General features: G+C 35.4%; 1 long non-coding RNA gene across 3 annotated transcripts in view; it reads right to left on the bottom strand.

The window, feature by feature from the left end:
- Positions 1-2,493: 2,493 nt before the first annotated feature.
- The window catches only part of LOC148948427 (uncharacterized), a 51,660-nt gene continuing 36,745 nt past the window's right edge, over positions 2,494-17,408 (bottom strand). For all 3 annotated transcript variants that reach the window (XR_016142219.1, XR_016142221.1, XR_016142220.1), the window contains exons 2-4: positions 5,521-5,705; positions 4,450-4,521; positions 2,494-2,611 (exon numbers count right to left, since the gene is read on the bottom strand). This is a non-coding gene — a long non-coding RNA (uncharacterized LOC148948427). The remainder of the gene's footprint in view (positions 2,612-4,449; positions 4,522-5,520; positions 5,706-17,408) is intronic.

Raw genomic sequence — 17,408 nt, 5'->3', positions numbered from 1 at the left:
TGCAAAATTATTCCAGTAGTTATATTTAGCATTTATTATGGTCCTTTTTAGATTAGATTCTGCTTGTAGTTTTTTTCAAATATGCAGTAGGTGATGGCATTTTTAAAAATGTTCTCCTAGCTGCCTTTTTTGTTCTCCATTTATTTGGGCACTCATTTGCCCACCATGCTTTGGGAATATGTATTGGGAAGGTTTTCCTGGGTATTGTCCTGGGGATAGCATGATTAGCTGTATTTATTAGTAAAGATGCCAAAACTTCAGCATATGTGTCAGCTGTTTTGTTTGGAATGGATTAATTCAGGGCGAAACTTGTAATTTCATCATTTAGTTTATTTTGGAACATAGGCCAATTTGCTTTAGTGTTTATATATTTGGAGGCATGTGATAGGGTTTCTGCAGGTTCGTTTAGGGAGCAAACTATGGCAAAGTGGTCAGTACATAGACTATCAATTTTATTTATAAAAATTTAATTCAAGATATTTAAAGACACAATTTGTAGGTCAAATGTAGAGAAACTGCCACTTTTGGGGTTGAAATATGTGCTCAGGTTTGGAGGGGTAGCAACAGCTAATTCATTATTATTTGAAGTCATACGCTCAATGAACTTACCAGCTTTATTTGCTTGTTAATTCCCCCACAGAAGGCTGTGGGCATTAAAGTCTCCACAAATAATGATATTTTTCAACATATTAGAATTATTTATATAGCGAAAAAAATCCATGGCATCTGTAGTTTGGCCATTAGGGTTATAAAAGCTTATTATGTAAGTTTCTGTATTATTCAGCCAAACACTGATACCAATTGCATCAACATCATTTACAAAATCTGGAAAGTTGACGCCACAGAATTTTATATTATTTTTAACTATTAAAGCTACTCCACCTCCTTTTCTCTCTGATAATCTATCCTTTCTCATGATAGTGTATCCCAGATACTTAATTTGTTGATTTTGGGTTAATTGAGTTTCCTGGAGGCAAGCAATATTGATGGAATTATTATTCATAAAAGATATTAGTTCATTTAATTTATTTTCTGTAAGTGATCTTACTTTCCACTGGAGTATTGCTATGTGCTGTGTTGTTGATTTATTTTTCATGTGACTGTGTATCAGTGTTCAGCTTTGTTAAAAGTAAAGCAAGATTTTTTTTTGCTTGAATGAGCATATGATTAGGGATGTAGATTTTTGCCAATTCAGCAATGATTTTTGTTTTCTGTTGTTATTGTATATTCATGGCCTGAACTGCATTGCTGTTTAGAATGAATAAGCATATATTTGGGCTTGCATGTTTGGTTGCGCATCCAGTTTGTCAGTTAAGGGATTAATTCCTGGTAATGTTTCTGGTTTGTTTCTTGTTGGGAGGGGGTGCCAGGCCCACCTCATCTCACTAGGCAAGGAGGCTTGTTGGCTTGGTGATTCTTCCTGATAGAGATGTGAGTTAGGGGGCTTAAAGAAGAGTGTTTTGTAAGGAGTACTTGATGCATTGGGAGTGTTTGACTTGGGAGTTTTATTTGATTTCAATATAGGTTTTATTTGGTGTGATTGGGCAGCATTTGCCTCCATAGCTGCAAAAGGGTATGGAATGGCCTTCTCTGTTGCTATTCGGAGTGTTTGTAATCTTTTCTTATATGTAGGGCATTGTGATTTATTGGTGGATTCATGTGGGCCTTTACAATTCATACATGCAGGTTGAGTGTTGTTGCAAGTTGTCAATTCTTTAGGATGGGATCCTTTACAATTACTACAGGCTAGGAGAATTTCATTGCATTTATTTGTTGTGTGTCCCAGTTTCAGAAACTTCTGACACTGAATGGGCTTTGGCTTGTATTCCTTGTGCGGTTTGATTTGCCCAAATAGGAATAACTTTTCCGGGAAATAAATTTTTTCTTCAATGTAAATAAGAAAGATCTACTTGTTTTTAATCCATTAGAGTTGGGTTTACCTATTTGATTGACATCTTCTACAGGGATTGTGTTACCAGTCCTATCTGAGAGCCCTTCTTTTAACTCCTGAATTTGTATTTCTAGGGGAACATTATGTACTACTATTCTTTGGGGGTTGTTTTGGGTTCCATTTAGATGAATTAATTGGGGTATTCAGAAGAGATTGTAGATTAAGTATTATATCTGCTGATTTCTGATCATGGACAGCTACTAGCAAAGATCCATCAAGGTGAATGTTAAGAGAAAACATTGATTTTAATATTTTGAAAATTGCAACCTTATGTGGACAAGCTTATTCCCCAATCAAAACAGCAAAAGCCATAAAAACTATAACCATTTACTTACTTTCTTTCCAAGGAAGCTTTAATTAATCCTTCGATGCATATAGAATCTAGGGACTTTCCCTCCAGCAAATCACAGAAAAAAAAATGGCAAAATCATGAGGAGTTATATTTAAAATAGCTTTTTTTTTGTTTCTAAGTGTTAATTGTGTCTTTTTCATAAAGTAGGGAGAAAGAGGAAATAACTGGCTATAAATGAGTATGAGCAATAACGAGCACTATTAGATTTATTATCTAATTTACTATACAAGACATACCACTAAGATTAACAAGTTCAACGGAATTCAGGCTGTGTTTGCTTCTACCAATGTCAGTGACGGCAATGTCACCTATAAGAATGAAAAAAACTTATTGTTATTGCTGCGACACATCTTATCTACTCTAATCTACTTCTATAAGAAAGAAGAAAAGAAAAATCGATGTACGAAGAGGAGAGAAGAGAAGTAGAGAAGAGAGGGGGAGTGGTGAGGGATGTAGAAGCTAAATTGCATAAAAGCTCGACTGAATATGCAGGTAGGCGCAGTGCAGCTCTGAGCCGTGCTCTAAATGCTCAGATAGGCCGAAATATTTAGATAAATAAAGAACTATACGAATATGTTAGCAACAGAAAGCTAAATATAAACATTAACTTATTAATATTCATTTAACTTATTTTCTGTATGTGATCTTACTTTCCACCGGAGTATTGATATGTGCTGTGTTGTTGATTTATTTTTCATATGACTGTGCATCAATGTTCAGCTTTGTTAATAGTAAAGCAAGATATTTTTTGCTTGAATGAGCATATGATTAGGGATGTAGATTTTTGCCAATTCAGCAATGATTTTTGTTTTCTGTTGTTGTTGTATATTCATGGCCTGAACTGCATTGCGGTTTAGAATGAATAAGCATATATTTTGGGATTGCATGTTTGGTTGTGCATCTAGTTTGTCAGTTAAGGGATTAATTCCTGGTAGTGTTTCTGGTTTGTTTCTTGTCGGGAGGGGGTGCCCGGCCCACCTCATCTCACTAGGCAAGGAGGCTTGTTGGCTCGGTGATTCTTCCTGATAGAGATGTGAGTTAGGGGGCTTAAAGGAGGGTGTTTTGTAATGAGTACTTGATGCATTGGGAGTGTTTGACTTGGGAGTTTTATTTGATTTCAATATAGGTTTTATTTGGTGTGATTGGGCAGCATTTGCCTCCATAGCTGCAAAATGGTATGGAATGGCCTTCTCTGTTGCTATTCGGAGTGTTTGTGCTCTTTTCTTGTATGTAGGGCATTGTGATTTATTGGTGAATTCATGTGGGCCTTTACAATTGATACATGCAGGCTGAGTGTTGTTGCAAGTTGTCAATTCTTTAGGATGGGATCCTTTACAATTACTAAAGGCTAGGAGAATTTCATTGCATTTATTTGTTGTGTGTCCCAGTTTCAGAAACTTCTGACACTGAATGGGCTTTGGCTTGTATTCCTTGTGCGGTTTGATTTGCCCAAAAAGGAATAACTTTTCCGGTTTATAAATTTTTTCCTTCAGGGTAAATAAGAAAGATCTACTTGTTTTTAATCCATTAGAGTTGGATTTACCTATTTGAGTGACATCTTCTACAGGGATTGTGTTACCAGCCCTATCTTCTTTTAACTCCTGAATTGGCATTCCTAGGGGAACATTATGTACTACTATTTTTGTTGGGTATTGTTTTGGGTTCCATTTAGATGAATCAATTGGGGTATTCAGAAGAGATTTTAGATTAAGTATTATATCTGCTGATTTCTGATCATGGACAGCTACTAGCAAAGATCCATCAAGGTGAATGTTAAGAGAAAACATTGATTTTAATGTTTTGAAAATTGCAACCTTATTGCAACCTTATGTGGACAAGCTTATTCCCCAATCAAAACAGCAAAAGCCATAAAAAACTATAACCATTAATTTACTTTCTTTCCAAGGAAGCTTTAATTAATCCTTCGATGCATATAGAATCTAGGAACTTTCCCTCCATCAAATCACAGAAAAAAAATGGCAAAATCATGAGGGGTTATATTCAAAATAGCTTTTTTTTTGTTTCTAAGTGTTAATTATGTCTTTTTCATAAACTAGGGAGAAAGAGGAAATAACTGGCTATAAATGAGCATGAGCAATAACGAGCACTAATAGATTTATGAACTAACTTACTATACAATACATACCACTAAGATTAACAAGTTCAATGGAATTCAGGTTGTGTGAGCTGCTACCATTGTCAGTGACGGCAATGTCACCTGTAAGAGTGGAAAAAACTTATTTTTATTGCTGCGACATATCCTATCTACTCCAATCTACTTCTATAAGAAAGAAGAAAAGAAAAAACGATATACGAAGAGAAGAGAAGAGAAGAGAGGGGGAGTGGTGAGGTGTGTAGAAGTTATATTGCATAAAAGCTCGACTGAATATGCAGGTAGGCGCAGTGCAGCACAGAGCAGTGCTCTAAATGCTCAGATAGGCTGAAATATTTGGATAAATAAAGAATTATACGAGTATGTTAGCAACAGAAAGCTAAATATAAACGTAAGGTCCGGATTCAATGTCAAAGATGCAAACGCACATTTCTTTTCTAAGATGCATTGAACACAAATAACCATTCTAGGTTAGTTAGGAATTCTTATGATTTAATTGGATTCTATAGAATGCTACGTCAGTGACGCCTTTCTACAAAAATAAGGAGGGAAAGGAAAAAAAACAAGCTTTTAATGAGCAAAAGTGGTAATTTTTCATTTACTAAGTTAACTAACTAATTAAGCACTTACCACTAAAATTCACAACTTCAAACAAATTCGGGTTGTACTGGTTGCTATTGATGTCGGTAAAGGCAATGTCACCAGTGCAGGGAGTCATCAACTGAAATAAATACCTTTTCCTCGAGAAGTCGGATAATAGTTGGCGCATAATAATGTTGCCTGAACCTTCCAAACCTGGCTTGTTAAACCAGCTACAAACATTTATTTGATTAGGTCGCGAATCTATTTTAGTGAATCTCAGGCAATAGCTTATCCTTGGCGTACAGTCCTTGCAAAAGAGGAGGGAGGGCTGCACTGTTTCACCATCCCAAAGCTACCATCTCGTAATAACTGATGCCTCAAAGGTTAAAAATTAAGCAGATGAAACCGAGAGCCTTTTTTGTCGTAGGAAAACAAATGGATTACTTTCCCCATTTATCGCATTTCCCCGACTTTCTCACCCAACTACACCACTGACAGCTAATGAACAGACATAATTCTTACTTTGATCGTCACCGACTAAAATAAACGGGATGGCGTTTGGCTTCAAGACTTTGTTTAGCTTAGTAATATCTGCTGCCATAAAATGCTCTTCCTTGAAATTCCTCGTGCATATGAAGAGTATTTTTGCCACTTTCGAATTTTCCGGCAAATCCTCATGTTTCACAGCTCTGAGCCATTCTTCCCGTCTGTGAAAAAGAAAAAAAAATAACAAGTAGTCAGATTTGGTTTGTTAGTGCCAGTTCAGTCCTATCCAAAAGTAATGCCCCGCTTCATATCGGACTTTAGAATTAGAGCTACATTGAAGAGAACCCAATTTCGGCCACCAAGAGCCAATATCATCGATAATAAAAAAAAGTCTATAATTCAGAAGATACAGAGTTCACATTTTTGTCTCTTTTTTAGAGACTATCAATAAGAAAAAGCATAAACCGGCAAAATGCGGGGAAAAAAATTTCAAATGAATGCTCTTTCTCACGAGGAAATGGAAACATTAACAAAAAATATAGTGTCTAAGACGAAACTTGAATTTCGAGAGGATTAAAACGTGCTAGTTTTTCGGCATAACTTTTTTTTGCTTTGAAACTTTGAAATATTGGAGTTTACCATTAAAAGCTGCACCTTCTGATAAATTGATCATAAATTTGGGGGTAAGTAGTCAAAGTATTTGAAATTGAGCTATAATACAGCATTTTCCGGTCGTTTATCGTCTTTATAATTCGTGTAAATTGTAAAATCTTTCCCTTAATCTTTTTTATTTGCTCACTATTTCTCACTAAGTAGGCTACAGCCTCGAATTAACCAAATAAAACGTATATAACTACGGCCCATTTCCAGATTTCTCATTAGCCTATAACCTATAGCCTAGACTAGGTCAGTATTTTCTAGTTTTTGGCTTACTGGGGGTTCGGGTCGAAGCCCCGGGGCCCTATCCCGAATCCCTCTGTCTCCTCGAAAAGTTTGTTTTATAGAATCTAGGGGATGAAAGGAATCCCGCCATTCTGAAATTTTCTAAATTTATATTTTGATAGCCTATAACATTGAATTCTAAGTAGATCATAGTATGTTTGTTTCTTAGCTATCTCATTATGGTAATAGAATAGAACTTTTCTGAAGTTTGAAAAAAAAAACATTTCAAACATTTCATAGCCTACCTGTTATTTGGTACAGCAAGTAATTTGACTCCTTTTTCTTTTGCATTTTCTCGATTAATATCGCACCTTTTGAAAAAGCATCGAACGCTCATTCTGGTTGTTAGCCGGCAGCACTTAATAATAATCAGTTTTCTAAGTACAATACTTCTTCTTCATATCCATATCAAACGATTTACTGTTTAATTTTAACCTGCTAATATTCGATAATTTCCCAGTCACTCGTCGCCTGAATCACACTTAGCATAATTTATTGGCTCGGAGCGATTAAGTAGTACATTTCGCCTCTAGAGGCGCTGAGGTACGCGGGGTCACTTTTGGAGAGTTTGTCAGTACTTTGTATGTGTTTATATACTTTGTTACAGAGAGACTTCACCTTCCAGTTATATAAATATACAGAGTCAGGGTTGCCAGTTTTCGGTCAATGAATATGTCCCTTTAGCATCAAAAATGTGTCCTTTTCAGCTAAATTATGTCCATATTTTGTCTATAATATGTCCATCTTGAATTCTCAGAAACTAGTTTTCTTACGACTTGTAAACCTATTTTAAAGTGGTCAGTTAACATCAAATATAATGAAAACGAAAAAGATTCATTTAGTACATCCATAAAAAATGAGCTAGTGTGAAAGCACAAAAGTTATACAAACTTGTAAACAGTTCAAAACTAATTGTGGGGGCTTAAAGCTCATCTTCCTACGAGAGTTCCGCTTGACAGGTATGGTCGGCATGAGGGTTAGCATTTTCACTTCTTTTGGTAGCTTTTTTCCAATCAGAGTATTTCTTGTGCATGTCATAAGGTACAATCCAGGAGTCAAGCGACGTTGTGGAGCAGTAGGTAAGATGGGTTGCCCTTCAATCATGGGAATGACATCCCCAAAGGCATAATTACTGGACATTTGAACAATGCTGAAAAAAAAAGATGTCTACAAATTGTGATTGGATGCTGCTTTTCGGAACTGATAGGCACTTGGGGTTGCCCTCAAATCACTTTTGACTCTTATAAGGGCACTAAATTTTATCAAATGAGCCCCATCTGAAGTTTATACGACTACCCATTCCATAAAACCGTGTATGCCCCTAGGGCATCACTTACAACCCTTGTCCTAGGGCTGTTAGGGGTTGTGCAAACGCTGAGGGCATTGTTATATTCTATGGACCATTTTTAACAAAATTTCTATCTCAAAATTTCTGTTGGATGTATCTAGGGAAAACAATACGTGTGTAGAGGAGGTACACTCCAAAGGAGGCATGTCCCTTGTGTTTCAAGAATCGTTCTTGAAAAAATTAGAGAAAAGGTCGAACAATAGCGTAGAGAGGGAGTATTGAGGAAGGAGTAGCCCCCGTCAGATACGGAAAAATTTTTGTATGTTTTAAGTTTCAATGTCACTCCTTACTTTCGGTAGAAAAACTAGTTTTTGTATTTATATCTGGTCGTTTTTCATATAATCCCAGGAAGCCCCCCCCCCTCTATGGAAAGTTTCTCCACGAAAAATTCCTCTATATTAAATTCTTCCCATGTAAAATTCTTTCACCGGGAAATTACCCCCGGACAAATCCATCCCTGCTGCGAATCCTTCCCAGAAAAGTTTTTGCCTACGATTCTGCTTGAAACGTATTCCTTACCATACTTTTAATTGAGGAAAGACTTGTATTGATTTAGTTGCTGGTCCTTTGTAAGGTCATTGGGGAATATCCCTGTTTGGAAAACACAACCCCCCCCCTGGAAAGTTTATCCCCCGGAAATTTCCTATGGAGAATTTCTCCTGGTGATAATTCCCCCTAAATAATTTCTCCCGTGGAAAATACCCCCCCCCAAAAAAAAAGATCCCAAGAGAATTCTAAATCGGCTGAAAACTTCCCCCTGAGAGTTCCCTTAAAGTGTCTCTACATGTACAATGGGATCAACAACGAGAAAAAAAGACAAATAACATACATTCTGTATGCAAAGTCTAGTAAATTCTCCCCCTGTAAAATTTCACTTGAAAAGTTCGTCCCCAGAAACTTCCATCCCAATGGGAAATTCTCCCCAAAGAAAATCCATCCCCAGAAGATCTCCATCCTCCCTTGGAAAATGTTGGTATACTTCCCTATAAAAAAAATACTATATGTAAACAGTGGGCAAATTTCATAACTTGTGGCACTTCCTCTGGTGGTTCTGAGGGGTCATGTCATCTCCAAAGACATATCTATTGTACCTTTCAACAATACTGAACAAAATAGCTATCTCAAAATTTTGATCAAACGACTTTCAGGAAGAAAGGGCGTGGGACGGGTGCTTGTTATCTTCCAATTTTTTGGTCACTTAAAAATGACACTAGACCTTTTAATTTTCGTTTCAACGAGCCCTCTTGCGAAATTCGAGTACCGTTGGTTCGATATGATCACCCCTGGAAAAAGCAACAAATAAACACGAATCCGTGATGTTTCTTCTGGCAAACACTATAAAATTTCATTTTTATAGATAGGAGCTTGGAACCTCTACAGTGGGGTTCGCTGATACGCTGAATCTGATGGCGTGATTTCCATTAAAATTATTTGACTTTTATGGAGTGTTTTTCACCTCTTTCAAAAATTTGGCAAATTTTTTCAGGCCCACTACTGATGCTTGATACTTGTAACATTATACTTGAAAAATATTATTTATTTAGAATCAGCACAATAAGCTAATTTTTGCTACATCTATTGATATCAAAATTGATTCCAGATCATCAAGAATCTATTTTTACTTTTACTAACTTTTTAATTTTCAGTTAGTAATACTTGATAAATAGAAAGATTTTTTTGCCTGAGTATTGGAATCCAGACGCGATTGTTAAAGAAAAAGGCAACAGTAGCAACAAAAATCGTTTGTTAAACAAAATTGTTTACTGATGAAAGAATACAAACTTGTAAAGAATTTCAAGAGTATTTGCAGATTGTTGTCTGCGGGAAAGGACAAGCAACTCCGACAAATAATAACGTTTGTAAAAAAAAAAAATAACGTTTGTAAAAAAAATAGTAGAAAACAGGTAGTTCAGTAAATTTAGTGTTAGACCAGTAGTTTTAATACTGATTCGGTGAAAAAAGACATTTTTTTTGCAAACATACGTGTCCAGCGGGGAAATATTCTATTTTATGTCATAAATTTGCAAAATATGTCCCATTTATGTCCCAAATTTCTAAAATATGTCCCTTTTTGCCTTATTATGTCATTGTGTCCCAGCACACAGGAATATGTCCTTTGGACATAAAATATGTCCAGCTGGCAACCGTGTACAGAGTAGGTTAGCTTTTTGACAGTCAAATTAAATAAAAAAACAACTTTTTTTAACTGAAACTAAGGAACGACGTTAAAACTTAAAACGAACAGAAATTATTCCATATATGAAAGGGGCTGTCCCCTCCTCAACGCCTCGCTCTTTACGCTAAAGTTTTTTATTGTTTAAAAAAATAAGAGTTGCGAGAAAGTCACAGTTTAGTGTAAAGAGCGAGGCGTTGAAGAGGGGACAGCCCCTTTCATATACGGAATAATTTCTGCTCGTTTTAAGTTTTAACGTCGTTCCTTACTTTCAGTTAAAAAACTTTTGAATCACCGTACATGAATAATTAAAACAAAATTTTCACATTAATTTTACTTTTATTTGATAAAATGGCTTTCTCAAAACTTTTTTAATTTTATTTATGAACGTTTTATGAGGAATAAATATACGTAACTTACGAATTAACTTACGTAACGAACTTTTATACTCATAGATTTTTAATACGTATATTAGGGGGCTCGCCCCCAAGTCAATACCATGCTCTTTAAGCTATTAAATAAAAAAACAATTTTTTTAAACTGAAAGTAAGGAGCGACATTAAGACCTAAAACGAACAGAAATTATTCTGTATATGAAAGGGGCTGTCCCCTCCTAAATGCCTCGCTCTTTATGCATAAGTTTTTTATTGTTTTAAAAAATAAAGTTGTGAGACAGAGTCAAACTTTAGCGTAAAGAGCAAGGTGTTTAGGAGGGGACGGCCCCTTTTATATACGGAATAATTTCTGTTCGTTTTAAGTTTTAATGTCGCTCCTTACTTTCAGTTTAAAAAACTTGTTTTCCTTTATTTAATTTATAATCTTTTTTCAGTTAATGCAACTTTTATTTTGGCTCACTGTCATTGAATAAGTAAACAAAATTTGCATAAAAATTTTACTTTTCGTTTGCTAAATGGCTGTCTCTAAATTTGGTTCTGACGTGATTTTTAAATTAACTTACGTAACGAACTTCTATATTCGTATATTTTTCTTCTGGAAAAAGAAACACAAAGTTGTATATTTTAGCAGATTTGAGCTTGAAACCTATGTAATAGGGTTTTCTGATACGCTGAATCTGACAGTGTGTTTTTCATTAAAATTCTTTCACTTTTAGGGGATGTTTCCCGCCTCTTTAAAAAATCATGTAAATTTTCTCAGGCTCATAGCCTTTGATGAGTAATACTAAACTTAATAAAATTTATGTATTTAGAATCAGAAATATGAATTCATTCTTTTGATACATTTATTGACATCAAAATTCCATTTTTAAAAATTTCGATTACTATTGAACCGTATCGCTTGTTTTTTTTCTATTATGTATATGTTATTATGTATATGAGGGGGTTCTCCCCTTAGTCAATACCACGCTCTTTACATTAAAAGTTAAAAAAAACTTTAATTCACAAACCCCTGAATCACAAAGGTTGTTTAATTAGAATAGATAGCTCTTTTGAAAGTACTAAAAAAACTGTAGCGTAAAGAGCAAGGCATTGACTTGGGAGAGAACCCCCTCATATATGTAATAATTTCTGTTCGTTTTAATTTTTAATGCTGCTTCTCACTTTCAGTTGAAAAAACTTGTTTTTTTAGTTCAATTTCTGATAATTTTTTAAATAATGCTTGGAAATCCGGCGCCCCCTTCATAGAACTGTAGCTTACCCCAAAGAAACATCCTCCACGGAAAGATTCTCCCGAGTAACCCCCTCCTCCATCCCCCCCACCGAAAAAAACCTTCCTGAAAATGTCTGTATACTTCCCAATATACAATATGTAAGCAATGGGAAAAGCTCAGTACTTGCAGCCCTTCCCCTGGGAACTGTGGTGGATTAAGTCATCCTAAAAGACATATCTATTAGATTGTCGACTATGCTGAACAAAATGGCTATCTCAAAATTTTAATTGGGCAAAGTTGAGAAAAAAGAGCGTGGGAGGGGCCTAGTTGCACTCCATTTTTTGGTCACTTAAAAGGGGCACTATAACTTTTAATTTCCTTTCCAATGAGCCCTCCTACGATATTCTAGGACCACTGGGGCAATACGATTACCCCCGAGGAAAAGAAAAAAAAACAAATAAACACGCATCCGTGATTTCGATACGATCACCCCTGGGAAAAAACAAATAAACACACATCCATGACCTTTGTTCTGGCAAAAAATGCAAAATTCCACATTTTCGTAGAAAGGAGCTTGAAACCTCTACTGTAGGGTTCTATGATACGCTGAATCTGATTGTGTGATTTTCATTTAGGTTCTATAGCTTTTAAGGGGTCTTTCCCCCTTTTTTTGAAAATCAGCCAAATTTTCTCAGGCGCGTAACTTTTGATGGGTAGAATTAAACATGATGAAAGTTATATATTTGAATTCAGCATTGAAATCTGATTCTTTTGATGCATCTACTGGTATCAAAAACCAGTTTTCTAGAATTTCGGTTACCATTGAGCTGGGTCGCTCCCTATTTACAGTTCGTTACCACGAACTGTTTGATCCAGTTCAGCTTGAAATTTTTCTATTTATTTAAGGGCATTTTTAATCATTTCGCCAGAAACTATGCTGCGTCTGGCGCTAGTAGTTTTTAAATCCTATCTTTCCATGTTAAACCGTCGAAGTTTCCACTCTTATCAGTTTTCCATGCTCATTTAGTCAGTCCTGAAGTGCTACCAATGTCTGATACTCCTTTCTTGTTATTTTATTCATTCTTCTTTTCAGATAATTTTCTCTGGTTCTCTGGTTTACTGGAGCCATTTATATAGTTGGAATTGAGATATTACGCCTTAATTTCACCTAATGCTGAAATTATTGTGCAGGCAATAAGTTAAAAAACAAAAAAAACGAGCTATCTCTCCTTTAAAGAATGCTAGTCGTATTTTCTGCGGAAGAAATAAATTCTAAGTCATACCATTGTTTTTTAATTTCGCTGGTTTACTAAATTTTATATTATAGATACCCAGTGATCTTCGGAACAAAATACTTGGCAATGAAGAGGACAGAGACATACACTTAACTGCAATGTGGTAAAGAAGACTTCTATTGTTTTCAGTTGTTTTGTTCAACTATTTTGTGTTGTTGCAATAATTTGTAGGCTCGTAGACGATAAGGCAGTCAAGCGGTTTGCAGTTCTTGAGTGGGTCTGAATCGGATTTTTATGTTTTATTGGTTGAGGATTGCCTACAATTCAAAGAAGAAAAGAGCAAGAAAAGGTCAAAGCGTATTTTTGCGCCACTATGTTAATAGCCTGACTGCATAATTTTACGCGTCTTTTCATCGATTTCAGTGACTGGAGCTCTTGAAGCCCAGAGACTGAAAAGCTCACTGGTGACATCACACAACGACTCATCGACGCAAATGTACCGTGAGTAATATGTGATATATTTAAAATATATTTAAAATATAAAAAAATTCTTTCCTTCTAAGGATACTTCCGATATAAATACCTCGCTGCATGCCAGACATTTTGTTTTACACACCAACTATTAAATCAAGGAAGACGGTTTTGAATTTTGCGAAAATACTTGGCAATAAAAACCACGAGATACAAAGTTCACAGGAAGTTTTAAGCTATCAAAGGAATATGAACGCCTAAATCATCAGAATATTGAAAATAAATTATTGGGCAATCAGTTAGCATAATGATTTTAGTTTGTAAACATAATAACAAAGTAGCGGACCCTCCACAGGAGTTGCGCCAATCGTGAAATAGCTCTTAGAGCGCAGAATCTAGACTTTTGTGATATAGTGAGGAAAGGTGATTTTCGCGTCATTGTCATTTTGTCGTTATTATGATTATTACAATTAATGATTAACTTTGCCTCTATTGTAGTCAATTTTGAAGTTAGCCTTGCTCAGGTGTACATACACTGTTGTACACCCGAAATGTAAGCTTCAATAAATCCATTACTTTTCTATTTGTGTAGTTTTACTTATATGTCTGTATCTCACAGCAAAGTAAATAGCTAGTTCAATTGTTTCCATCGGTAACGCTCCAAAGGGAATCTGAATCTGGATCCCAACTTACTTTTTAATCTCTTTTATTTTCTCTCACAGAGACTGGCACGGTCACCCATTAACCTTAGCCCCATTACAAGTGGCGCGGTCGATAGGAGCAAAATTCCCACGGCAGAAGTGGCGTGGTCGAAAAACTTGGAGGAAAACATGTGAACTAGTTATGCTACAAACTTCTTAATTTAAATTTAAATCATTAAATAGATACAGACTTATAAGAAAAAGTGAATAGGCCTATAACTGCTAAGCTATAATAGGAAACCCTTGTAGAATATCTCACAGGAGATAGCAGTCTTCCCCAAATAGGTTTAGTGAAAGAAAATAAATTTATTTTGGATTATTCAAACGCAAAAATGTCGGAAGAATTAAGCGAACTATTAATTGAGCAAAAGTTGGTCGCAAAAAATGTAGAAATAACAAAGTCTATTCTGCAATATTATAGACAAACAGATATTGACGAATTTAATATCCAATTGGCCAAATTTGTAGAATTAACAAAACCAGAGTTAGAAACGTTAGTCGGTATGCTACTCCTAAGATTAAAAGGGTAGGCTTTAACCTTCCTAAAACAAATTGAAAATACTGTAGGAGATGATGACAGTTTGCCGATAAATACACTAGAAAAATTGTTAACGGCATTCAAAGATAGATTTATTGAAACTAGTTCAACAAATAAATTAAAACACGGAACTGTATGCTTTAACCATACACAGAACGTGAGAGAATATTTACATAATATACGAATCTCAGTAGAAGCAAAATTTGGAAAAGGTTCAGGAGAATTGTATAAGAAAAACATACTACATACCTCTTTGCAAGGACTACCCCCAAAATTATATAGAATGGTAATATCCAAAAACATTCAGACATCGGATCTTGCAGTTCAGGAGGTGGGACGAATGATGGAAACTGACACGATTGTAGCGAACCACAATAAAAACCAAAATAAATAGCCTAGGCGAATTGACCGCAAAACTAACCTCACTAGAAGGTCAGGCTTCTCCAAATTTCTTTTCAAAGAATAATTCCCCAGTGCTAAAAAGAAATAGAACGCAAGAGCCCACTGGGCAGAAAACAGTATGTTTTCAGCCCATTAATCCAACCAATCATGGAAACAGTCCTATAATAGTAAGATGCTATAATTATAATCACACTGGGCATATCACGATGAGTGCCGTTCTAGAATCAGAAACATAACGGTACCAAGAAATGCAGTCGGTAATACGCAAAATTATGGGAACCATTTGTTCGGGAGAACAAATTTTACCACCAGTGGTGCACAAGGCTATAGACGGGGAAGATTGCAAACACCAGTAGCTCACAATAAGTACCAGCAGAATTTATATAACCCTCCCCCAAATAGACAAAATAATTATAGTTTTGAAAACCCCAATACTCATCTAAACCAATATGGTGCAAGGATGGTATACAGAAATCCCGAGATTTTGCCGACGGGAAACGCAAATTTTTCAATCCGACGGCATTTACAGTCGACGCTAGCACCTGGCACCGTTGCAAAAAATCCAAACTACCGTAATAATACACGGCAAAATCGGCAAACAAATATAAATCAATTAACTAGAGATTCCATGAGTATAACTGAATCTCTATAGTAGACACCGAAATATGAAATAAATCCGCAGGGAAACGTTTCAGGCCCCTCAGATGATTAAATTGGACCCAGAGGGCGCCTAGAAAATTTTATAGGTCCAACCCAATAGTAGTACCGTCTTGTAGTGATAGTAATAATAAGTTACCTATATTTAATGATTTTGTGTGGCAAATTTAAGGCCCTAATTGACTCTGGTGCAACTGTTAATATCATAAACTCATACGTATTTGATTAGTTGCCTCCGCATATTAGGCGAGAGAAGAATTTTAGATATCCCAAGTTAACTAGTGTAACAGGGCATAAATTGGACGCAAGAGGTCCAAGTTGCCTAGACTTCGAATAAGGTATTATTAGACGTAGCGAACTAAAGGCTTGTCTACCCGGCGAATACCCCTTCCCCTACCTTAAGAAATTGCAACAGAGGTTACAAAGAGAATGTAACAGTAAATAAAATTTCTGACGGCATAATGTCACAATCTTTTGAACTTTATGTCTCGGTACAAAGAGGACATGGCACAATAAAAAATTTGTTTCCTTATTCAGGAAGACATTGCAAAAATGAAGTAAATTTAAATAATAAGTGGATTGAATTTGCAAAAATAAAATAGGAGATATGCGACGATATAGGTAGAACGAAATTAAGGAAATAGTGGAATTAGGGAAAAAAGTAATGAACCCCAATGCGGTTCAGGCACAGCCAACGTTATTAGCGGATAGCGCCAGTCTAAATTTAATAAACAATAAACATAAAGAAAAATATTATGGATTCGCAATACGGAAAACAAAAGTCCCTCCCAAAACGATGCAAAGAGTTCAAATATCATAGATGATTGAACCAGTGGATAGCAAACCCGACATATGGTTCGTGATCCTATCAGATGGAATTCCTAAAAATCTGCCATGTGAAGAACAGATTTTATTTTACAAAAAAGGAGAACGTTCTATTTGGATGGCTAATAACCACGGGAATGATAAAGTTACGATAAAAAAGGGAAACCATCTAGTTCAAATCCATGTTATTTCAGAGAATGATTTAGATAGATGGGAAAATTCCAAAAGAAACCTAGTTAACGGCATTGAAACGTCAATTAACAAATAACCTCTAACTAAATCGCAATTTTTAAACAAATTTAATATGGATTATATTACTGACTTGGAACTTAAAAAAAAATTATGCGAATTATTTTGGAATTTCAAAGATGATTTTTCCGTATCTGAAGATGATAACGGACTGATACCGTTTTATGAACATTCAATTCTAACAACCGGAAATCCTGTCGCGAAAAAGCCATATCGTGTACCGTATAAGCACAAAGAGTGGTTAAAAAATAAAATTCATGAATTAGAAAAAAATGAGATTATATGCCCCAGTATAAGTCCGTATTCTGCACCAGTGATCTTAGTTCCAAAAAAGAATGGTGATCTAAGACTTGCAATAAATTATACAACCCTTAACAAACAAGTAGTCAGTGATAAATTTACCCTGCCAAGAATAGACGAAATTCTCACTCTATTTCAAGCAAAAACAAAATTTTTACTTAGTCTCTCCTCGCTAATGAAAATTACTGCACATTGTTTCCTCATCTTATTGCCCCAAAAGCCAATATTTGACACACAAACAAGTTCGAGGTAATAGGATACAGAACAAATTGCTTCAGAAATTCAGTTATTCCGTTTTGTTAAAGTGTCATTAATCATGCTTAGTTTATCTCTTTTTTTCCCTTGTTGTAAGAGATAATGCAATTTAATTGAAGTTTTTGCCAATACTATGAAAGCTGTTTTAAATAAATGAATCTTGAAAAACACTTACCTTAAGTTTGCTTTAATATACAGTGAAGGTTCATATACAATTAC

Source organism: Artemia sp. Qi Xiang Cuo, chromosome 9 (assembly GCF_049724085.1).
Source record: "Artemia sp. Qi Xiang Cuo chromosome 9, ASM4972408v1, whole genome shotgun sequence".
NCBI lineage: Eukaryota > Metazoa > Arthropoda > Branchiopoda > Anostraca > Artemiidae > Artemia > Artemia sp. Qi Xiang Cuo.
Note: the sequence above shows the minus strand (reverse complement) of the source record. Positions and strands in the feature narration are given on the sequence as shown.